Source organism: Rattus norvegicus, assembly GCF_036323735.1.
Source record: "Rattus norvegicus strain BN/NHsdMcwi chromosome Y unlocalized genomic scaffold, GRCr8 chrY_unlocalized_7, whole genome shotgun sequence".
Lineage (NCBI taxonomy): Eukaryota > Metazoa > Chordata > Mammalia > Rodentia > Muridae > Rattus > Rattus norvegicus.
Window position 1 is genome coordinate 606,017 of NW_026947410.1, and position 24,676 is coordinate 630,692.

Sequence of the window (24,676 nt, forward strand, 5' to 3'; positions counted from 1 at the left end):
CATTATCTTTGACAGTTGAGTCAATGACTTCTATGGAATCTTCTGCTCCTGAGATTCTCTCTTCCATCTCTTGTATTCTGTTTGTGAAGCTTGTAACTACAGCTCCTTGTCTCTTCTTTTGGTTTTCTATATCCAGGGTTGTTTCCATGTGTTCTTTCTTGATTGCTTCTATTTCCATTTTTAATTCCTTCAACTGTTTGATTGTGTTTCCCTGGAATTCTTTCAGGGATTTTTGTGTCTCCTCTCTATTTGCTTCTACTTGTTTATTTATGTTTTCCTGGAATTCTTTCAGGGATTTTTGCGATTCTTTCAGGCATTTTTGCGATTCCTCTCTGTAGGCTTCTACTTGTTCTCTAAGGGAGTTCTTCACGTCTTTCTTGAAGTCCTCCAGCATCATGATCAAAAATGATTTTGAAACTAGATCTTGCTTTTCAGGTGTGTTTGGATATTCCATGTTTGTTTCGATGGGAGAATTGGGCTCCGATGGTGCCATGTAGTCTTGGTTTCTGTTGCTTGGGTTCCTGTGCTTGCCTCTCGCCATCAGATTATCTCTAGTGTTACTTTGTTCTGCTATTTCTGACAGTGGCTAGACTGTCCTATAAGCCTGTGTGTCAGGAGTGCTGTAGACCTGTTTTCCTCTCTTTCAGTCAGTTATGGGGAAAGAGTGTTCTGCTTCCTGGCTTGTAGTTTTTCCTCTCTACAGGTCTTCAGCTGTTCCTGTGGGCCTGTGTCTTGAGTTCACCAGGCAGCTTTCTTGCAGCAGAAAACTTGGTCTTACCTGTGGTCCCGAATCTCAAGTTCGCTTGTGGGGTGCTGCTCACGGGCTCTCTGCAGCGGCAGCAACCAGGAAGACTTGTGCCGCCGTTTCCGGGAGCTTCAGTGCACCAGGGTTCCAGATGGTCTTTGGCTTTTTCCTCTGACTTCCGAGATGTGTGTGCAGAGAGCAGTCTCTTCTGGTTTCCCAGGCTTGTCTGCCTCTCTGAAGGTTTAGCTCTCCCTCCCACGGGATTTGGGTGCAGAGAACTGTTTATCCAATCTGTTTCCTTCAGGTTCTGGTGGTGTCTCAGGCAGGGGTCCTACCGCTCCTGGGCCCTCCCCCACGGGAGCCCAGAGGCCTTATACTGTTTCCTCTTGGGCCAGGGATGTGGGCAGGGGTGAGCAGTGTTGGTGGTCTCTTCCGCTCTGCAGCCTCAGGAGTGCCCACCTGACCAGGCGGTTGGGTCCTGTCTTTTTTCTTGAAGTTGAGTTTTAACTAGACCTCAAGCCATTCCTCTCCCTGCCCATTCTCATGAATGTTATGTTTGGCCTGAAGAAAGGATCAAGGAAATATATCCAAAACCCTCAAGTGTGTCTCTGGGAACTCAGGAATTTAGATATTACATTACTGATATCTAATGGGACTCCAGAACCACAGTCTATAGTCCATGCTGTCCTTTGTTTTACTGATATCTGGAATTTTTGGAAAATATAAGAATTTGGGAGTTTATCATTTGAAGTAGGTACACAATATTTAAACTGCTGTATCCATTATAGCTGGGCCCCCTTTGTTGCCAAAATCATTGCATAAAACTGAATTGGAAAATAACATTTTTAGTACACATACAGGAATATTTAAAAATCCCCTATCATAGAATGTACAATAAGAAAATGTAATACAATATTCAGTGAATTAAAGTTGTGTGGTGCAAATACTGGCATTTGGGAAATAGAGAAAACCTAGGAAATAGCACGGTATGTCACAGGAATGGAACTGGGAATAAAATTATTATCCTTAAGAATCTCCTCCACTTTATGTACCTAGATCATTTCTACCTCTGCCAAGCCTCTGAATAACTTCTTCCATTCAGAGCATGTAGCCAATAATGAACAAAGAGAAGTCTCTAGCTTTAGAGAGATGTAGTGCATAAAGGTTTCCACTGTGTCACATGATACACTCCTGGAAAAGGCACCCTCAAATCTGGTCAATGTAAGGAAAGCTGTTTAGCAGTTAGGCCATGGAATTCTCAGAGACACCATCATTAGGCCTGCCCTGAAAAATCTCTTCTATCCTGGAGAGTCCGAAGTTCTTCGGTGATGACACAAGCTTTGGCACGACAGCAACTCACAGATATACCTTCAGTACCTCTAGGGTTTACTATTTGGCTAATAATTCAGAATAAACAACAATTTGGGAGGGAGAACAGGGAGGATGAAGAGATTAGAGATGGGGAGATGGAAGTTGGCTTTCTCTCTTGGTATAAAAAAAAATTCTTCGTCCATGGGAAATTTCAGTGAGTCCAGGGTATTAGTTAAGTGTGTTCTGAAGAGATAGCCTTGATCTGAGCTTTCCACATATGGGAATCAGGAGTAGGGTGCCTCTCAAAAGCATCTGTTCTTCCCTTTTTTTTTATGGTTCCTGGAAGTCAGAGAGTTTATATCATTAACAGCTTTATCCCAAAAGTCAGGTTATTTGATGGGCACCGTTGTTCCGTAGAGCTCATGGCTTTTATTTGTTTTGCCCAGAAGAAAAAGTTCCTGAAGAAGAAGGGAGGAAAGAAAAGTATTTTGTCCTCAGCTCAGAGGAAATTCCTCATTGATTTGGATTCCTATAGTGCAGTTTATCTCTGACACTGATAATTGGGAGAGAGAAGTGCTTTTACTTGATATTTCATCATCTCAGTCTTTCCACTAGTATTACTCTATCATTGCCTGACAGTGACCCTTTAGATTTCTGAGTCAATAGGTGTGATTAGCTTGCAGTTTTCTTCTCTTTTTCTTCTTTCTTTTTTTATTTTTTTAGACAATTTCATCGCTCTTTTAAATTATTGATTATATATTTATTTCAAATGTTATTTTCTTTCCCAGTTTCCTGCCATAAGTTCCCTACCCAGAACCCTCCCATTTTCTATAACCCCATTTACTGCCCTTGACATTCTCTTTAACTAGTAGTCAAAGCTAGATTGGACCAAGGGCTTCTCCTTCCATTGGTGCCAAACAAAGCAATCCTCTGCTACATATGCAGTTTAGACATTGGTATGTCAATATACAGTCTTTGACAATTGGTTTAGTAACAGAAATCTCTGCTTCATTTGAATTATTTTTCTTATGGTTTTGAAAGTCTTTCAGCTCTTGTAATCCTTTCTTAAAATCTACCAAAAGGGGTAGGTTTAAAGTTCACTTGTCTACCACTACCATTCACTTCTTCATTTGACAAGCTCTAGCCGTGTCTCTCAGAAAAGAATTGTATCTTGTTACTCTCAGTGACACTTCTCTGCATTATCTAGATTTGGTGGCTGAATATATATATATATATATATATATATATATATATATATATATATATATATGTATATATACACTTTTGCTGTCTCCTACAACTATGAGCTTTGGTGGAATTTTAACTTGGATTCTGGGAAACTAGATCAAAGATTTGGAATCGACAAAGAACAATGCCAAATATAAACCCTCATGGTATTATGAAACCAATGAGGTAATGATGTAAAGGATTCAATGGACCTCACCGATTCCTCTGCATGCCCATCGTACTGAATCTTATGTTTGGCCTAAAGAAAGAATCATGGTTAAATATCCAAAAGCCTCAATTCTGCCCTTGGGAACACAGGAGGTAGATATTAGAGAACTGATATCTAATATGGATACAGATCCACATTCTATAATCCATGTTTTCCTTTTCTTTACTGATGTCTAGTATATTTTTGATAAAATAGGATTATGGAGTTTATCTTTTCAAGTAGTACACAATATATACACTGGTATATTCACGCTATGGCTGGAGCCTCTTCATTTCCTACGTCATTGCAAAAATTGAATTAGAAAACAGAATTTTTGAGTACACATTCAGGAATATATATATATAGCAAGGAATGTACAGTGAAAAAATGTAGTAATATATTCACCCAATTAAAGATCTGTAAGGAAAATACTGGCCTTTTGGAAAGAGAGATAACGTAGAAAATTGAACTGCATGTCACAGGAATCAACCTGGGAAAAAAAATTATTATCCAGAAGAATCTCCTCCACACATATTTTCTACCCATGTCAAGCCACTAACTAACTTTCTCCATTCAGAACATGTAACCAATAATGAAGCAAAGAGAAGTCTCTAGCTTTAGAGAGATGTAATACGTAAAGGTTTCCTCTGTGTCACAGGAGACATCCTGGAAAGGGGACCCTCAAATCTCATCAATGTAAATAAAGCTGTTTAGAAGGTAGGCCATTGCAGTTCTCAGTGGCATCACCATTAGACCCTCCCTGAAAAATCTCTTGTACCCTGGAGAGCCCTAGTTTCTTCAGTGATGTCAAAAGTGTTGTTGTGTCCGCATGTGCCTCTTGGATGTTCCTTCAGTACCAATAGTGTTTACTATTTGGCCACTAATTCAGAGTAAACAGCCATTTGGGAGGGAGAACACAGAGGATGACAATGTCAGAGATGGAGAGAAGGAAGCTTGAATTCTGTCTTGGTATAAAAAAAGGAAGAAAAATATGGTTCATGAGAAACTCAGTGGGGCCTGAATAGCCATTGAGTGGTTTCACTAAACAGATAGACTTGATCTGAGTGTTCCACATATGGGATTCAGGAGCAAGATGCCTCTCAGAAGCATCTGGACTTGCCTGCTTGTTATGGTTGCTGGAAGGCAGAGAGTTTATATCGTTCATTTCTTTATTCCAAAAGCCAGTTGTTGGGAAGGGGTCCATTGTTTTTCTGAGAGCTCATCACATTTATTTTTGTTGCCCCATAGTAAAACATCCTAAGGAAGAAGAAAAAGACAAATTTTATATCCTCAGCTCAGTGTACACTCCTCCATGCTTTGGATTCATAAAGTGCAGTTTGTGTCTGACACGGATATCTAGGAGAAAGAAGTGCTTCTAGTCGATGTTTGATCATCTTACTCTTTCCACTAGAATTACTCTGACTACCATTCCCTGACAGTGAATCATTAGATTCCTGAGTCAATGGGTGTGATTAGCAGGCAGTTCTCTTTTGTATTATTTCTTAATTTTTTAACATTTTTTTGCCCTTTTAGTTGGATATTTCTTTTTTTTTTCTTTTCTTTTATTCAGAGATGGGGACCAAACCCAGGGCTTTGCACTTGCTAGGCAAGTACTCTACCACTGAGCAAATCTCCAACCCCTAATTGAATATTTATATATTTTCATTTAAAATGTTATGTTTATATTCAGTTTCATTTCCACAAGATCCCTAAGCAGTCCCCCTCCTATGACTCTATAACCACACTTATTACCCCATGACTTTCCCATTCACTAGGAGTCAAACCTATGGATGACCAAGGGCTTCTCCTTCCTTTGGTGCCGTACAAGTCCTTGCTCTGCTACATATGCAGATGGAGACATAAGTCTGTCCATGTACAGTCTTTGAACATTGGTTTAGTACCAGGTTTGTTGGCATCTTTGTTCTTATTGAGTTGAAAGACCCTTCAGCCCTTGTAATCCTTACTCAAAATCTACCAACAAGAGTTCCGTTTTCAGTTCACTGGTTTGCCACTGGCATTCACTTTTGTATTTGACATGCTCTAGCTGAGTCTCTCAGGAAGGATCTATATCTGGTTCCTGGAAGAATGCACTTATTACGTTCATCTATCTTATCTAGATTTGTTACTCTCTCTCTCTCTCTCTCTCTCTCTCTCTCTATATATATATATATATATATATATATATACTGATATATACTGTATATATATATTTGGTGGCTTCTATAATTATGACGTTAGGTGGAATATTGCCATGGATACTGCACAATTAGCTCAAGAATGTAGAATCAACAAATGACAATGCCAAATAGACTCCCTCCTGTTCTTAAGAACCTATTAAATTTGAGGTATACCTGGACCTCACTCATTCCTCTCCCTTCCCATCCTCCTGAATCTTATGTTTGGCCTAAAGAAAGAATCATGGTAAAACATCCAAAACCCTCAAGACTGGCCGAGGGAACACAGGAAGGTAGATATTAGAAACTGATATCTAATGGAACTACAATACTGTATTCTATAGTCTATGTTGTCCTTTGTGTTACTGATGTCTGGTAATTTTAGGAAAAAATAAGGATTTGGGAGTTTATCTTTTGAAAAGAGTACACAATATTTACACTGTTATATTCACTCTAAAACTGACCCCCTTTGTTACCAAAATCATTGGAAAAAATTGAATTGAAAAGAGGAATATTTAAGTTCACATACGGGAAAAAATATATAGAGTCCTATACCAAGGAATGTACAAAAGGAAAACGTAATACAATTTTCATTCAATTAAAAGTCTGCAAAGAAAATCCTGGTCTTTGGGAAACAGAGAAAACCTAACAAATTGAACTGTATCTCACAGGAATATACCTGGAAATAGAAATATCCAGAAGAATCTCCTCCACCTTATGTTCCTAAAATTTTTCTACCTATGCCAAGCCCCTGACAAAGTTTTTCCATTCAGAGCATGTAACCACTAATGAAGCAAAAAGAAGTCTCTACCTTCAGAGAGTTGTAGTATGTATAGGTTTTCACTGTGTCACTGGAAACACTCCTGTAAAGGGCACACTCGAATCTGATTAATATAAGGGAAAGCTGTTCCCCAGGTAGGCTATGGCAGTTCTCAGTGACATTATCATTACACCTTCCCTGAAAAATGTTTTGTATCCTGGAGAGCCATTGCTTCGGCTGTGATGTCAAAAATGTTGTTGTGTCTGCAACTGCCTCATTGATATTCTTTCAGTATCTCTAAGGTTTACTAATTTGCTTCCAATTCAGAGTAAACAGCCATTTGGGAAAGAGAACAAAGAGCATGATGATATCAGACATGGGGAGAAGGAAAGTGGCTTTCTGTCTTGGTATAAGAAAAGGAAGAAATATGTCAACAATGGGAAAGCTCAGTCATTCCTGGGTAAGAGTTGAGTGGGATTGCTGAAGAGATAGCCTTGTCAGAGCCTTCCACATATGGTAATCAGGAACAGGAACCTCTCAGAAGCATCTGTAATTCCCTGCTTGTTATGGTTCCTGGTAGTGAGAGGGTTTATATCATTATTTTCTTTCTTCCAAAAGCCTGGTTTTGAGAAGGGCACAGTTGTTTTACTGAGAGCTCATGGCTTTTATTCCTTTTGGCTCATGTTTGTAAAGAATCTAGTTCTTGATAACTTGAACCCTTCAGGTCTGTAGGAAGTCACATCACTTTTTTCAGTGTTAGAGTCAGTTGCTAACCGTTACTATTAGTAATACTACTCGCTGGGGACAGCACACATGATAGTTTACCTTTGGCCAACACTTAGTTTCCAAACAACATCCTTCGTATTTTATCACTTACACAAACATGAAATCTTACTACTGTGTCTTCATATTCTTTGAATTTTATCACTATTCACTCCATCCATTATTACTATCTTTGTGTCAAGAATTGTTTCTTGTTTATCGTACAACAGTGTGCATCTACCCTGAGCTTTTTCTAACCACAAGTCTGTGCAATGTGGTTTCCTTCTTTCCCCTTTTTTCAAACCCTCCCCCTCTATAGTAAACAGTATGTTCAATGATGTTGCACCTTAATTGTTGGTTACTTCCTATCTTTTCTTTCTCCCCATGCTCATTCAGTTGAATCCATTACTCTTTGGACACATCTGTTGCTTAGGGAGCTCTTTCCCAGGGTGTCAATTTGCCTTATTCTTTCCCTTCATTTAGATCTCTGTTTAATGCTGTATTCTCAGTGAGGCATTAAGTGAGCACACTACAAAATGGCCTCCTCTCTATTTTTCTATCCCTTTAGCCATATTAGTTTTCTTCAGATGCTTGTGACATGACAGTGCATCACATACTCCTGTCTCTACTTGCCACTAATATGTAAGAAATAGTTGGACTTGGTCCCAAACACCTTTATTGCTGGACTTTTGTTTCTAATCACTAGAATACTACATGCAGCATAAGAGAAGTTTAACAATATTTGGAAAAGTCTGAATGGATTGAAGAGAAAACCAATTGAAATTAAGTGATGTACAGAAATTTATTATTTCTTGGATGCTTTTTCCTCAGAATTGCCTACTTTATATCACAAAGTTATAAACCTATTTGCAAGGCATTGCAAGAACTTTCCAATTGACTGTATGTTTTCATTGTATTATTAGAGTTTTGTAGCTTGAAAGACAGGTCAGCCATTACAACCAAAACTTCAAGGTCCTCCTTCCCACTAGTTGCTAAAAAGTATTATGCACACAAATCATACAATTTAATATTGCTGAGAGTTATGATAATTTTTTAACCAGTTTCTGTGCATGTAGGGTAATTATAGTTTACGTGTCTAGGATACATGAAACTTCTACAGTACACACGACCAACCAGATTACCAAGCTGCCATGGAAAGAGGAGAACTCGGTCTGACTTTCAGTTCCAGGTCCACCATTGATGGGTTGTTTTGGTCCAATGGAAAATTCTTCTTTCTACAGCAGTTTCCTCATCTATTCAATGAACTCAGTACCTTAAATATACAGGATTATTATAAATTTATCTTTATTTGTTCATCTATAAGTAACTTAGAACCTGAAGTTTTTGTATTATCCATAAATGTAAATGTGAGCCCCTGCACAGTTAGAATATCAGAGGAACAAGGCAGGCATTGTTCCCTTTTGTTTTGAAGCGGGGTTTCTCTATTGTTTACCTCGGCTATGCCAGTCAAGCTGGCCTATAGGTGTCTAATATTCTCCTATCTCACCCTGCTATCCAGTGGCTGGAGCACAAGGATTATAGATTCATGTTATAAAATCTTGCTTTTTATGTGGATTCCTTGCATTCAAACTGAGATCCTCACACTTGCACCTTAAACTCTCTGCTCACTGTGCTATTTCCCCAGTAAACCCGCAAGTCACCTTTATGTGACTTGAACACATAGGAACTGCCCTTGACCCCCATGAGTCTTTAGACAAAAAAAAAAGTGTTTGGGCGTACAGAGGAAGGAGAGGGTTATGTAGTTCAGTAGAAAAATGATTGCCTGTCTCAAATGGACTCCTGAGTTCAGTCCCCAGTACTGAAAAACTAGGAGAAGTCAATCCTTAAGAGTTTAAGTAAGTCAGGAAAAAAGCAGATTTCTTTCTTTTCATGTGAATTAAAGGAAAGGGTTTTTTTTTTATTTTTTAACTTATTTGACAAGCTGAGTTTTTAGTAAACATAGACTGTATTACTTTGAGTTTATTTTTAATGCATGCAGTTTATATATCTAACATTGTGCATTACACTCTAACCTCAGAACCTTTTTTTGTTTGATTTTTGTGAGTATTGGTGAGGGGGAGGGTAAACAGATAAGGCCAGCTGTCTGTCTTTATTTAACTCCCCTCAGGTACTGAGAAGATAGCACTGTTGAGAGTAAGAGAGAAACACAGCAGCGGTAAAGCAAGTACAAGCAAGATTCTTTTCATTTTGCATTCACATAACAATTATGTGAAAAATTGCTATGGTCTCTCAAGGGAGCATGACCTAGTGTTCAATAATTTTCAATAAAAAATCTCATAACCCAGAGTTTTAATTTCATAAAAATAATTTTTTCTATACAGATTTTTGTTTTTCAGTTTTTCTTCTATTAATCTTTGCTCAATTTATAATAATCAAATTATGCCAGATTTCACTTATGACTTAACAATTGCAGTAGACATAAGTGTTTAAAATAAGCACTTGTAAATTAATGGTAGGACTATTGATTGTTGAAATCCTTTTTGAGAATAATTGGTAGTATATGTAAAATGTTAAATCATTTTAATTATTTTGTTTTTTATAAATGTACAACCTAAGAGGCTACAATACAAAGAAATATTTTTGTGCCAATGTGCCAACAACAGTAGCAGCCTAGATGCCTCTCACATAGCCATATATTTGGACTGTATAGGAGTTGTGTTGCCCTGTATAGTGGCACATCTTGGTAGTAATACTGGAAGTGAAAGGTAGGCATAGCACTTCAGAGTGATGCTAGGCACTATTTACCAAAACAGAGGTAACCTATGTTTGTGGGCAGTAACCTATGAACCATCTCTAGGAATAGAGATAAGTGCATAGAACTACGAATAAGCACTCGAGAACATTAGTAACTGTACTATGTTTATGTCCCCAAATTGGAACAATACAAAGTTCTATCAACAACGTAATAGATGTTTTGTTTTGTTTTGTTTTTTTTTCCCCAATGGGATGGTGTGGAGAAGAGAGAGGAATGAACTGAAGCCACATACAGGGACACAGATGAAAGTTTAAAACTGAGGTTTATAGAACATGAAACTAACCATTTAAAAATAAACAAAAGAAGCCAAACTCCAAAAATACACTTATTTCATTTAGCTGACAAAAAGATTGACAATTCGTATTAGAAGACAGTGTTTACTTACCATGGCCGGAAAGGGATGTAAAGCGCAGGCACTATTTTGTGATGAGTTTCAACAGTGATTTAGGACCCAGAACAACAAAAGCAAACATATCCAGCAACTGGACTCAATGCAGCAAAGATTATAATGAAAAGATTTAGAATAGACTTCTGTTTGGGGCATTGTTTTTTGTTTTGAGTTAACAGACATGTTCTGATTTGTAAATATTTTACATACAAGTCCAGAAGGCTCTGGAACCAGATTACAAAAATTAAATATTTGTGTCCTTAGATGAAGCACTTGATTTAACTCTGTTTCTTCATTTAGCTCCTGTAAAATCATGTACTTTTTACTGTGAAAATAAAATTATACACAGCAAGCAACATAAAACATCACTTAGCCCAAAAGATGCTAATGAATGTTAGTATCCTCTCACTAAGATTTTAAACTATGTGAGAGTTTAGAATAGAACAGTATGCAGCTTTTATTATATGGATCCATTATTCACAGAGGTGGTATTCTTATTCTTAGATAGAAACTCTATGAACTCAGCTTATTCCATAATTACTTGAGTTTTTTTGCGGCCCTCTCACATCAGCCATCAGTCAAGACCGTCTCCCAGAGACACAGTCACAACACATTCTCAATAGGGGTACCTCTTCCCAGGTCACTCTACGTTATGTCAAGTTGACCAGACAGAATTAGAAATTTTGGAATGTTGGAGCAAATCCGTGAGTGGCAAACAGTTAAAACAGTTAATCTTAAGATGTAATTTCAATGTCAACTTCAATATTTTATTACTTTCCCCCTTTGTAATTACTTTTTTTAGTGAAATGAAGTGTATAAAAGATGAACACTCCTTCTTTGTGTGTGTGTGTGTGTGTGTGTGTGTGTGTGTGTGTGTGTGTGTGTCAGATTCCTGTATACAGGTATACCCAGCATGTGTACATGAAAAAGCCCAAAAGAGGATAACAGATGTCTTTCTTATCCCTGCTTTATTCCCTTAGGCCAGGTTGCTCACTGAACTTGAGGCTGATTATTTTGCTAGGCTGCTGGTTAGTGAACTTTCCCGGCATGACTGGCTTCATGATACAGCACTAAATTATAAGTATCTATGACAAAGCCTGTTTTTATATGGTGCAAACTCACTTTGTCATGCTTGCTTAAGCTGTTTTTTGACCTCAGAATTAACTATTTTACAAGAAGATGTCAATATTGTTGCACAATCTACCTAAACCTTTTATTGTCTTAGAAGGGAGCCCAGTCACAAATTTCTATTGCTCCAGCTGTCGACAACTACAGAACTTTTCTGTCTTTATGGATATACCTCCAGTAGATAGTCCATGTGATTGAAGTCTTGTGGCATTTTCACTTAGTGTGTTCTCAATATTCATTTACGTTGTGGCATCAATCCGTACTACGTTCCACATATCACTTTTTGTTTATCCATTCGTCCATTCATAGACTCTTTGGGTCTTCTAAACTTAATTAATAAACTTTCATTGTTTATATTATGATATTAGGACCTATGGGCATGTGCTTGCTATGGCTCACATGTATTGATCAGAAAACACTGTACGGGTGACGTAGGTGAGTTGTTTCCCTCCTATTGGGGCGAGAAATGGAACCCAAGTAGGTGTGCAGGCTTGGGGCATGTTTTACTTTATAGGAAAGCATCTTATTTTCTTCTATAGAGGTTATACCACTTTCCATTACTACCAGTAATGTATGAGGGTGCTTTTACGTCCATCCAAGTGGATGTGAGGTATTGTCTTAGTTTTTAAGTTGCATTTTCCGAATAACTTATCATTTTAAGCATTTTTCTTTTAGACCAGTATGAGAACAGATGATATTTCTATTGACCAAGAGGAAACTGAGAACCAGAAATTCTAAATCAAATAATTTCTCCTACTAGGATTTGATATTTGATTTATATATTTGATTTCAAAGCAACACTTTTTCTGACCTGTTATTTTTAAGTTACTAAATATTTTTTAAAAAAATGATTATATAAATTAAGGAAGTATAATTTGGTTGAGATGAAATGAAAGAGCACAGTAGGTGCTGGGAAAAAACCCACTTTTTAAAAGGTAAGATGCATTAGGACTGTCACTGGGAGTAGTGTAGCATAGGTTTGGGAAAAGTAATTTGGAGAGTAGATGTCTTTAAGAGCTTTAATTTGCAGAGCTAAAGTGTTTCAATATCAGAATTGTAGGAAGTGGAGATCAATAGTGTTCCCGAGTGGTGTGAATGGGCATATAAGCAACATAGTACTTGAGAGCACCAGCTTCATGCACAGTTATAAAAGTTGCAGCCAGGTGTGGAGGCAGAGGAAGATGGGTACCTTCAAGTACAAGGCCAGGCCAACCAAATGTTACATTTAGCTCAATAATCCAGAGCAAATTCCTCAACCTTTCTGTGCTCTTGTTTTCTCCATCAACATAGGCATAATAATTTAAATTCATGAAGCTATTATAATGATTTAAACTATTTTACATGTAAATGTACCAAGAAAAAAGTAAACTCTTAATGTTTTAAACATTCCATAGATGTCAACTATTATTATGTGACATTTGCCTTGTGTTTTGTATCTTTTCATTTTACAACAAATCTGTGCAGTAGAAGTAAGTGTAATTAGTGTAATGACAGAGACAGCAAAGTAGAAGAGGTTGTATCATATAGAAAGCTCCCATTGACTAAACTAGTCTTATACTAGGCATGGCACATATTTAATGCCAGGATACAGAAGGCAGAGGAAAGATGATCCCTGTGTTTGAAGCCAGTCTGGTCTACATAGCATGCTGCAGGATTGTCATGACTGCATGTCTCAAACAAAAACCAAGTCTGGTCTTACTGTTCAATGCCATTTAAACCTGCTGTTTTATACTTTAGAAAAAGAATGAAAATTAAAAAAAACCATATAGAACAATGGAATAACATGATTAAAAAAGTTTGATAGAAATTAATCTAATGGCACTCTGCAGCATAAAGAGGTAGAAGAAATATGCCTAGATGCATATTTGTTGACTATTAAGATTATCTATATACAGATTGTCTTTGTAGAAATATTTTGTCCTAGGTCTGTGACTTAGAGAATTATGAGAAAAGATATTTAAAGGGAACATGGTAGATAACTAACCAATATATTTCTTTCAGTTGTTTATAAACTTGAAATAGATAGAACTGTGTGGTCCTTGATAAGAATCTACTGTGGTAGCTATCTTCTGATTGAATTCCTTTTTCTACTGAGCATCAACACAAATGGTTGGAGACAAGCTGGAGTAAATCATTTCCTCACCTTTTAACTTAATTGAAGAAACAATTTGTCTCATCATCATCCCTTTGAGGTAGTACAGCACAGAGTCTTGTGAACATGTCCTCACTAAAAGAATGGCCAGCTCACTGGGAGTCTCCTGAGTGTTCTCCGCTCTCACAGAGCGTCTGACTTACTGGGACTCCATAGATGTACTCCACTCTGAGTGACTGAATGCAAGGGTGTTCATGAATAACCTGATCAGTGCTCAAGTCAACCTCCCACTGGTGGATTATTGAACTGTGCATCATTTTTTATATATTTGTTTATTAAAGGCTATTCTGTGTAATGATAATGAGGAACTTTCTCTCTTTTGTCTTCCCTCTGCTTTACAGATTGCTGAATTCCTGGTGATATTATGGTTCCTGAGTCTTCTGCCGTGCTTCTTTGCTCCAATTGGTATCATCCCAATATAAGTGTATTCACTTGCGCTTTATGGGTTTATGCACTTCTTTCTTATCAACCCCCCAAAAAACTTTCTACTATAAATCCAGATTTTGGTTGTTTAAACTTCTGGTAAGTCTAGAAGGCATGCACAATATTTTGAGCATAGTACATTAGCACTGACTTCCTCAAATTCCTCACTGGACTGTTGGATTGCATAGCCTTAGAGGCAGGATTCACATTGGGACAAGGGAATAGTGCCCAGATTCAGGAGTAAGTGCATTTGTTGGATACCAGATATACTTGAACATTTATAACATGGAAATCAGATAGTGAATTGATTGTATATATTATAATTAATTAACCAGTGTGGTAAAATATAGCACTTTTTTTTCTTTCTAAAGAAAAGAGAGTCAGGTAGAGTGTTATTGTGTAATCCCTTACTTAGAATTTGAAGGTAGAAGGATCAGAAGTCCAAGGCTACTTTATACTGCATTTACCTCAGTATTCTCTTAGATTTCCTATAACTATAAATCCCTATGATGTGTTTATTTTTGTCTAAATCATATATGTGAGTGCCTACATATATGTATGTGTATGGCTACCACATATGTGGTTGGTATTCATGAAAGCCTAATGATTGTGTCTGATCCCTGAAGGTTGAGTTGTAGACAGTGGTGAACCAAGCATGGGTGATGGGAACTAAGCTCCTTCCTACACAAAATCAGCAGTACATAACTATAGAGCCACCGATCTAGCATTTCTATAAACTTATTTCTAAATGACGGTTTTGGAAGATTCAGAAAGCTTACTGTGATGATGTTGCAATAGCAGGATGGCATAGATGCGTACTTTGTGAGCAGTGCCTCAGTGAGTCCTTTTTTTTTTGAGTAGGAAGCCATCATTTCATGCATAATTATTTTCACTGATGAGTAGAATGATCCCTGTTGAATGGATGTGTATCTAGGTCTGAACTGTGTGATGATAAATTTAGACTGATTGGTTGAATAGGCTGGAGTGAGGTATAAAAAGGATTAACACACTAGTAAACGCCTTCTTTGAAGCAGTGATTTGTTGCTTTTGTAATATCATTACTAAAACAGAAGTGTTATAGGGTATAGGTCATTTAAAATCAGTTTGACTATTTACTCAAACTCCATTTATAAAATTATTCCCTAAAATGTGTGTCAGAGTATTAACTTAATGTTTTCACCATAGTTTTATTTATTGAAAATGTTTGTAAACTTTTGTCCTAAAATAAATATCTTATTTCCCTTTTTTTCTCCTTTATTTTTACTGAAAAATACTTGGTCTTAAAAATAAAGATTGCTCAACATTTATATTCATAGTTGTATCGGAATCTTTATAATTGACTTATGCTACCTTCTTTTCGCCCCCCAAAAAAAATTAGAAATTTAAGTACTATATTTCTGTAAAGTTACTGTGTCAAATATAGTGCATTCTATTTATACTAAGGAAGTCTTTTATCCTCTATCCTATCATTTTTTTGCCCCAACTAGGAATCCAATTAGATAGCACAAAGTCCCAGACTTTCCAATAGTAACATTACCTCATTCTTCTAGTAAGCTAACTAAAGTTTTAAAATAGAGTCCTTAGTTATATCATTAGCGATCAATTTGTTATGTTTTGTTTATTTTTGTTGCTGCTGCTGCTGCTGTTGTTATTTTTCAAGGCACGTATTTCAGTGTGGCCCTGTTTGTCTGAGACCAGGATCTACAGAACAGGCTAATCTTGAACTCACCCAGATCTGCTGCCTCTGACTCTAAAGGCATGTGCAATGACTGCCTGGGCACAGATCAGGTTTTACCAATTTTTTTGTGTAAAATTGCGTGTGCATGGACATGAACTTAAGGGACCTGGAGAGTGTTCAGTGGTTATCAGCACAGGCTGAGGATCATAGAATCAAAATATATCGGCTCCAGAGACCAGTATCTCAAAACTTGTTATTATTGTTTCCATAGCTAATTCAAACCTTATCTGTTATAGATGATATTCAAGATTGATTCATATTATATAGTCATGTATCTCTCTGAAGAGAAATGTTTGTAGAATAAAGAGAAAGAACCAACCACATCTGAGGGCAGGCCTGCCATAGTTTCCCTGGTTGAATGTGTCTACTAAATAAAAAAAGGATACATCCAGAGAGCTAGGAATTTAAGCTCATTTTCAGAATTACTATAGTGTCAGAGGAATGCAATATTATCTATAAATTTTCTTCTGTATGATAAAGTAAAGGGAGACTAAGAGGATAAAGTTAAAAGCTATCTCTATCCATTCTCCTCCACGCAGGTACCACTGGGTCCACTGCACAACAAACAGTATCTGGTTCTCCTCTGCAATGACAGGAATTTTTTTTTTATAATTATAACAGGTTTAAAGAAAACCAGTCAAGGTGAATTTGTGTTAATGTGAATAACAAAGGACTAGCTTAGGAAATACTATGAGAAAGTTGACCGTGCTGTTACACACTATGATCCTGGCCTTACTGAGTAAAGGCAGGAGAATTTCAAGTTAGAGGCCAGCCTGGGGTACATAGTGCAGCCTGTCTCAACCTACTCCCCTTAAGAGAATTGTTATCAGAATTGAGCTATACCCATTTATAAACTCTAAGAGAATATATTGCATGAGTTAGTTGCTTAACAACACATTTATCATTATTTTCAGAATAGTGGTCAGAGGTGATTTTTGTGGAAATGTTAAGGCCAACACAGTCATTACCATTACATTAGTGAAATCAATATTATATAGTCTGTGGGTGCAGTCAAGTGGTAGAGTGCATGCCTCATATGCATAAGATCCTGGGCTTGAAACCCAATGCTCTAAGAGTGTCATTTAGGTTAGAGAATGCAACAGACCTCAGATGATCACACTCCCTGCCAGTTTTTCTCTCTCTGATTTTGTGAGACAGGGTTTTTCTGTGCAGCTGTCCTAGAACTCATATTGTAGACCAGGCTGGATAACAATTCAGAGATAAGCATGCCTCTTCTTCCCTCTTTTGGAATTAAAGGCATGAGCCACCACTGTCTGTCCCTTCCTGTCTTTTATAGGCAAAGAAGAGCTTTGTAGTCAGCCAAGTTTACCCTGTCCAACAAATGATTTGTAGTCCAACACCGGGTTACCTCTTGTGCTTACATCACTTATTTTTCTTACTCCATAGCACAGGCTAGCCTCAAACTTGTTGCACTGCTGCCTCAGCCTTTTAAGTGAAGGCCTACAGGAACGAACCACTATGGCTAGCGTATTCTCTCTCCACTTGGTTTCTGCTTTCCCCAACAAAAAACACACACTCATCCACTGTTTACCTTCCAATTTTGCATTCAACTCCTTCCTACTTTACTGGGTTACACACCCTCGTTGTCTGGGCTTAGTGTACGTGTGTTATTTATTGGTTTCCTTTTTAACAGCAGTCATTCTGAATGGTCAGCCTTGCAGTAGAGAACTGATTCTATGTTTTCTCATTTTTTCCTTTCTTTTTCTCATTTTTGAGTATTTACTGCTGCCTTTCATAAGGTAGGCTTTGCCAATTTCTGGATGGCCGATCAGCTGAACAGCCTGTCAGTGATTTACATGGACCTGGAATATATGATCTGCTTTTACAATTTGAACTTAAATGGGATGAGAATAAGGGCCTGTTGCCAAATGATCCGCAAGATACAGTATGATTTTGTATTCACACTAGTGAATGCCAGCATAAACAAAGAACTGTTGGGAATGATAACTTCGACAGTTAATGTCATGATGAAAACTCATCCAATAGCATTACACAGAGAATTAAATGTGCTTGGCACCCTGTTAGCAATCTCCTTATCTGAAATCATTTATTTGGCATTTAAGTTGTGTTAGGATTTTAGTCAACCTCTTGCCAAAACATTTACAACTTACATTTAAAGAATTCTGCAGTTATATCTCAACGTTCATATGTGTTGGTAGCTGTATCACAACTGCTAGAGTGCCAGCAGCTAGTCCTCATAGAAATGCTCAGGATGCCATTGTAGGAGCCAGTGGTCCAAGTACTGATTGCTTAGAATCAGGTCGAATGCCTGAGAAAGAACATCCTGGTCAGTTCAGAAGTCTTGACCTTCTTCTGGCTCTTTACCCATGCTTAGGTGACACCAAGTTAATTTAGTTAGGAAGTTTGCATTAATTACAAAGATCTAAGTGTAGAGAGACCTAGCATGTACTCACAAAAGATAATGATAAATTGGGTATGGCAGGCCACCACTCACCTGCAATCCCAGCACTGAGGAGGCTGAACCAATAGGATTGCCAGTCATCCTGGGGTGCATAAATGAAATCCTGTCCCCAAAACAAAAACTACTGCAGAGCAGCAATAAGAAACAATAATGAGCCATAAGCGTTCTATGATTATGAGGAGGCCATAGAGCGTGTGCTCTGGGTGTATGTTTATAGTAACTTGCCACTTACAAAGCTGTCTCAGTACCCGTAATATTTCTACATTTTCCTATGTTTAAAGTCATATAACAAAGCATGTGTTTTTCTTCCTTTTATTCATAGACTCTTTTCCTATAGTTTTATTACACTTGAAAAAAGTACAAAATTGTTTGAGTTGGTTCTAGGATATTCAGAAATCACAAAAAGAATTGCCCAGTAGTCACCTCAGCTTCTCTCGTTTTCTCATCCACTAAAGAGGTTGTGCAAGTAGTGTCTGCATAGGAGAAAGTGACTGTGAACCCACGGGATAGGGTTTTATGGATATGCTGATGGGTAGTTGTACTGTGTGAATAAATGGTATGAACAGTTAATTTATTTGAATTGCGATATTGTTTTCGTTCTTCTTTGAAATATTCACAGAACCAGAATTTTGCAACAGAAATACATACAGAGTGCAAGCCACTGTTCAGTGCATTCCTGCTTGGCTTCGCTTCATCCAGTGCCTGTGCTGGTACCGTGACACAAGAAGAGCCTTTCCTCTTCCAGTAAATGCTGCCTGGCAAATACTCTACAACTTTCTTCACCCTGACATTTCCAGCCCTTTACAACACTCACGAAGGTGGCTGAGTTCTCCCATCTGAGCCCTTACTACTGCTTTCTGTTGCCCTGGACTCTGCCGTCGCTGCTGCAGGTTCTGCTGAGGCTTCAGAACCCGGACATCTCACTTTAGCCTTGAATATAGTTTTAATCTCATTTCAATTAACAGTTATTATCACTAAGATTTTCAGTCAATTGATTAGAATTGTGATGCTGTTTCAATCCTGTCTGTTGCTCAGTGTCTTTAACCTATGGGTGCCTTGGGTTTTAATTTAGTGGTTTAGAGTGTTTTTTTTTTTTCTGTTCGTTTTTGAGGATTTTTTGTTGTTTTTCCTTGGGGGGGTTGGGGAGGTTGAAATTTCCTTGTTTATTAGTGAGGTTAAGAAATGGTTAGGTGCACAAGAATCCCTCTTCCAACCAAGTATTTAATATTTAAGTATTTTCTTTGATGAACATGTAAGGATTGTTTACAGCCCATTTAACTGCAAATTGAGTTCTCTGATCGCTTCAGTTTCTCATTTCTATGGAATCCTGCTATGACTTGCTACTGATCTTCTGTTGGGAATAGAAAAAAAAAAGTCTTTTAAGTTTAGAACCAAATGCAGACACTCAGTTTGAATTTTTACCATCTCCCATGAACTGTCAGTGATTTTCCATCCTTGCACTAAAATGTATTCCTTCTTTGTCTGCTGAGTAGAGAGTATCAGCCCACACCTTACAAAGTGCAAAGAGCTTTGACTAATGCAGATTAGTAAAGAGCTTTTTAAATACGCACGTAAATTGTTCTCAGTAAACTTTTCTGTGCGGCTCTATTGGGAGATATATTCAGAAGTACAAAACTACTGTTGCTGTAATATGTATCTGATGCCATGTCAGATGAGGTCACTGTTAGTTCCGTGATATTGGTGTCCCTGAACTTTCACAGTATGACATAGGGTCTGTGCTAGAATAGTATTGATAAATATAGCCATTCTTATTAAGTGTTAGAATTTAATTGAGTACCTCAATGAAGGAAACACATCCACAGGAATTCCATAATTTTAGTTCTTGCTAAGGAATGCCAGTACTCAATACCAGTATGCACCTTGATTTATAGATTTGACAGTTGATTTGGAAAAAAGATGCGATATGGCTTCTTTTACTAAATTATCAGAAATATTTGTCTCCTGTCTTAGATATAAATGAGTGCTGTGATAGATTATACTAGTAATATATTTATTAGGAAGTTAAAATTGCTGGAAGGTACTATTGACACAAAATACAGCACTTACCTCAGGAAATAAGGAATAGTTAATTCTTGAGGCAAACCTAAGTGCTAGTAGCCTGGGAGCATAGACTCAGGTTATAACCATCGGAGGTGATCACATAATATTTTATTTGATACAAAACAAAGAGAAACATAAATAAGTGCATTTATCACATTGATGATCACTGCCAATAAGCAGGCTACAGCAAAACAAGTGGAACTCTGTATAGATCTAGGATGTCTGATAACATGTTTAGCTTTCAGATTGGTAAAGGATGGTGCCCTGCTGAGCATACATTTTAGGGCTGTAGTGAATTTGGTCCCCAACACCCATGTAAAGGCTGTGGAAGGCAGCAAACACCTATAACTCGAGCTCTGGGGAGATAGACACTGTGACTTAGTTGCCACTCCTATTATGGTATCATTGAGCTGCAGATTCAATCAGAGACCTTGTCACAAAAAATAGGGTGGAGAATGCTTGGGAAGACACTGATGCCAAGCTTCCCACACACAGAGAAAACATTTGACAGATTTGGATAGTCACAGGCCCATTCAGATAAAGGAGTGAACAGTGAGTGACTTTCAAAGGGAAAGTCTAAGGTAGTCTGGTTAGGTTCTTCACACCATCTTCAATCACGAAGCTCGTTATTGAGACTCAGCCTTGAGGAACTTATGTTTACATAAAGACCTTTAACAACGCAAAAGGATTACAAGTCCAAGCCTGTCTTATTTACAGAGTGAGTTCAGGCCAATCTGGCCGCATAATAAAATCCTGTCCCAAAATAAGTAATATATAGCTTACCTCTAATTCATAGAACTCTGTGGTCTGTCCTTAGCACGGTGTAAGAAGAATTACAAAGAAGGTTGGGATGAGCCAGTAAAAATGGCTTCACAAGTAAAGGCACCTGAAGCAAAACTTGACAGCCTGAGTTCAGTCCCTGAGCACGATGGTAGAGAAAAAGAACTACCTCCATCAGGTTGTTTTCTGACCTCTGTGTTTGAACAGTTGGACTATGAGGAAATGGATGCTTTGTCCCCAGTATCACAGGGGGCTGGGGTATGTGAACAGAACTTTGAGCCAACATAATTTACCTATACATGAAGCAGTCCTGTACTAGTAAATACATATATTTCCTATTCAAGTATAGTTTAAATTGGTACAGTTTTACATTGATATATTTGATGCATTGATGACTTATCTGTTATATATATATATATATATATATATTTATATTCTTTTCTCAAAAACAAAAAAAAATATCAGATTACATTATTCTTTCATTACAAGGTACTAAGAGAAGTTTCCTTATATCTGATTTAAAATTATAGAGGTTTGTTTAACTGTATATACTAAGGAATGGTTAAAGTGGTAAATTTATGGAGGTTTAAAACCACATATTTTTGAAAGGCTTCTATTATACTATTTTGTGTAAGCAGTGATCAGTAAAACCCTTAGCACAAAACTCTCACACAGCTTGCTAGGCCACAAATAAAAGTTGACATTCAGAGGACATGCAGGTGAGAATGACCGTGAAGGTCTGATCCTCCTGCCATAACCACTCAAGTTCTGGGATTACAGAAGTGAGTAACCCTGCCTGGCTCCTTATTTTTATTTTGTGATACCAGGCTCGTTCTCAGGGGTCTGAGTGTGATGTGCCATGTGGTCACTGTGCCATGGGGCTCATTCAGCCCCACCATGCAGTGTAAGAGGTAATTCTGCTTCCTTCTCCTGTTTCCCTTGACCCCATTTGTCATGGCTGTGTTTGTCTTACACATTGCTACATCTTTTACTTCACATAATCATTGTAAGAATTGTCCTGAAATCATGGTATAGACTTTATAGGTGTACATGCTGCATGAATGCCCTGGAGAGAAAAATGGTGTGGCCATTTATTAATTTTGTTTATCATATCCCTAAAGTTTTAAATATATTTTAATATTGCTACATATTGGATACATAAATAATTTTTGTACCAAAAAGTCAAGAACTTGGCATGGCAAAATTTTGACTTTGAATCGTGTTCAGGTTTCATTTTCTTCCTTCTTTTCTTCCTTCCTTCCTTCCTTCCTCCCTTCCTTCCTTCCTTCCCTTTTTTCTTTCTTTAAGATTGGGTCTCATGTCAGGTGGTAACAGTGCATCCCTTTAATCCCGACAGAGGCAGGTAGATCTTTGAGTTTGAGTCCACCCTTGTCTATAGAGAGAATTCCGGGATAGCCAGAGTTACGCAGAAAAGCCCTGTCTCGAGGGAGAAAACAAAAAACAGAACAGAACAGAACAAAACAAAACAAAATGTGCAAGTCTCAAATAAAAATTAAAAAAAGACAGGGCTAGGCCACACATAGGTCTTACTAGCTTCAAATTCATTATGTAGCAAGCATGACTTTGAACTTCCGACTCCCTTCCTTCTATTTCCCTCTTAAGTGGTGGGATTAGAGGAATGTGCAACAACAACATAACCAGTTTTATATGGTGATGGATATCAAACTCAGGGCTTCAGTTTGCTAGGCAGACGTCCTACCAGTTGAGCCATCGCCCCAGCCCTAGTTAGGTTACTTTATTGGACAGTGTCCTAAAAAACAAAGTCTTTAAAAGTAATTACTGAGACAATAGAATCTAGTCAAAATTACTAATTATCTAGATACTGTTCTATTGAGGCTGTTGCAAAGGAAACATTTGTGAGGAAAAAAGAGTAAAAGACCATGACATGACCTTGTTTAGACTCTGATGTGATTCTTTCAAAGAAGTAGTCTGCCTTAGTTACCATAGTAACAGCACTGTACTAAGTGAACTTTGAAAATTGCTACTGTGCTTTTTTTTTTGTTGTTTTTTTTTCTGCTGCCTGATTTGTTAAGATGGAGGATTATGCATTAACTCTGCACCTAGAATCATTGTAGGTGAGGATTTAGGTAAGCTATTTAGAAAGATTAATCATGAGGGCCCAGGAGCGGCAGGACACCTGCCTGAGACACCGATGGAACCTGAAAGAAACAGACCGGATAAACAGTTCTCTGCACCCAGATCCCGTGGGAGGGAGAGCTAAACCTTCAGAGAGGCAGACAAGCCTGGGAAACCAGAAGAGACTGCTCCCTGCACACACATCTCGGACGCCAGAGGAAAAAGCCAAAGACCATGTGGAACCCTGGTGCACTGAAGCTCCCGGAAGGGGCGGCACAGGTCTTCCTGGTTGCTGCTGCTGCAGAGAGCCCCTGGGCAGCACCCCACGAGCGAACCTGAGCCTCGGGACCACAGGTAAGACCAAATTTTCTGCTGCAAGAAAGCTGCCTGGTAAACTCAAGACACAGGCCCACAGGAACAGCTGAAGACCTGTAGAGAGGAAAAACTACACGCCCGAAAGCAGAACACACTGTCCCCGTAACTGACTGAAAGAGAGGAAAACAGGTCTACAGCACTCCTGACACACAGGCTTATAGGACAGTCTAGCCACTGTCAGAAATAGCAGAACAAAGTAACACTAGAGATAATCTGATGGGAGAGGCAAGCACAGAAACCCAAGCAACAGAAACCAAGACTACATGCCATCATCGGAGCCCAATTCTCCCACCAAAACAAACATGGAATATCCAAACACACCAGAAAAGCAAGATCTAGTTTCAAAATCATATTTGATCATGATGCTGGAGGACTTCAAGAAAGACATGAACACACTTAGGGAAACACAGGAAAACATTAATAAACAAGTAGAAGCCTACAGAGAGGAATCTCAAAAATCCCTGAAAGAATTCCTGGAAAACACAATCAAACAGTTGAAGGAATTAAAAATGGAAATAGAAGCAATCAAGAAAGAACACATGGAAACAACCCTGGATATAGAAAACCAAAAGAAGAGACAAGGAGCTGTAGATACAAGCTTCACCAACAGAATACAAGAGATGGAAGAGAGAATCTCAGGAGCAGAAGATTCCATAGAAATCATTGACTCAACTGTCAAAGATAATGTAAAGCGGAAAAAGCTACTGGTCCAAAACATACAGGAAATACAGGACTCAATGAGAAGATCAAACCTAAGGATAATAGGTATAGAAGAGAGTGAAGACTCCCAGCTCAAAGGACCAGTAATTATCTTCAACAAAATCATAGAAGAAAACTTCCCTAACCTAAAAAAAGAGATACCCATAGACATACAAGAAGCCTACAGAACACCAAATAGATTGGACCAGAAAAGAAACACCTCCCGTCACATAATTGTCAAAACACCAAACGCACAAAATAAAGAAAGGATATTAAAAGCAGTAAGGGAAAAATGTCAAGTAACATATAAAGTGAGACCTATGAGAATCACACCAGACTTCTCGCCAGAAACTATGAAGGCCAGAAGATCCTGGACTGATGTCATACAGACCCTAAGAGAACACAAATGCCAGCCCAGGTTACTGTAAC

At 38.0% G+C, this 24,676-nt stretch overlaps 1 long non-coding RNA gene across 1 annotated transcript; it reads left to right on the forward strand.

Annotated features, from left to right (window-relative positions):
* The first annotated feature begins 5,782 nt into the window (after window positions 1–5,782).
* Window positions 5,783–19,043, forward strand: LOC134484787 (uncharacterized). Its single transcript, XR_010062580.1, has 3 exons — window positions 5,783–5,958; window positions 13,973–14,153; window positions 18,855–19,043. It is a non-coding gene; the product is annotated as an uncharacterized LOC134484787 (long non-coding RNA).
* Window positions 19,044–24,676: the final 5,633 nt, after the last annotated feature.